Source organism: Tupaia chinensis, unplaced genomic scaffold, assembly GCF_000334495.1.
Source record: "Tupaia chinensis unplaced genomic scaffold, TupChi_1.0 Scaffold000283_1, whole genome shotgun sequence".
Classification (NCBI taxonomy): Eukaryota; Metazoa; Chordata; class Mammalia; order Scandentia; family Tupaiidae; genus Tupaia; species Tupaia belangeri.
In genome coordinates, this window is record NW_006159766.1 from 1,151,760 (window position 1) to 1,152,798 (window position 1,039).

The window sequence follows — 1,039 nt, forward strand, 5'->3', positions numbered from 1 at the left end:
TCCGCGTGGAGACGGGCAACAGACAGATGTCACCCCCACGGAGTGTGGACTGCTGTGACTGCCACATCCCCACGGGCCTCCTGTCGCTTCTGCACCTTAAGCAGACAGAGAGCGGTAAATACGCTGGAGAGAATGCTGCATTCCACCCTAGCACCGGGTATGAACTTGCAGCATGGGAAGGGGGGAGCCCGGCCACCTCCCTCCCGCCGGCGTCTTCCCAGGCCCCTGACACCCACGGATCCCACCCAGGCGCGTAGCTCGGCCTCCAGGCCCAAGTACCACCACCTCTGTATTCTCGTCCAGCCGCCCCCGTGAACAATCTCTCTGAAGCTGTGATTTTAAACAGGCGTCCACGGACATCCTCTTGGCCCGCCCAGGGCTAAGTCGCAGTTGTCTGGGTAACAGCGGGTCTGGAGCAGAAGGCTCCCGGGTTTCCACGGAAACCGCTCCCGGGAGGCAGGTGCGGAGCTGGGCGGCTGCGGAAGCGCCCGGGGCGTGGCCGTGGGTGCCGGGTTCAGCACCCGCGTAATTACCCACTCCTTCCCGGGATACCACGCTCGGATATTGCACGCCAAAGGGCCGGGTAGCTCCAGGGGCCGTCGGGGCGCGGCCTGCGCTTTGGAAATGGTCCAGGTCAGCGAGGAGGCGCCAAGGAGCCCCGGCAGACAGTAAGGTTCTGTCCCCCAGAGTCCTAGGGGCAGACGGGTGCGCGCGACCCAAACGGTGGGCAAGCCGGGTCGGCTGCGCTTGCTGCGTCGTGCAGCGTGCCCGGGATCTCCGCCGGTGCCGGGAGACCCGAGCTGCAGGGTCCAGGTGACTGCAGAGCGGTGACATTCGAAGGGCAGGGGAAGGTCACCGGAAAGGCACCTGGCTGCCGTTTGGTTTCAGAAATACTGTTGGGAAGAGGATCCGGCGTATGCCCAGGGTGACCGGAAAAGAACCGAGGGTTCTGTAGAGTTCCTAGGCGTAGGCCGAGCCGTGCCCGGTGCGTGCCCGCGGGCGCCCCCGCTGCGCCGGCCGGGCTGCGGGGGGGGGGCCG

At 66.3% G+C, this 1,039-nt stretch overlaps 1 pseudogene; it reads right to left on the reverse strand.

Moving 5' to 3' along the window:
- Positions 1-338: 338 nt before the first annotated feature.
- LOC102480697 (hexokinase-1-like) overlaps positions 339-1,039 on the reverse strand; it is a 26,550-nt pseudogene continuing 25,849 nt past the window's right edge.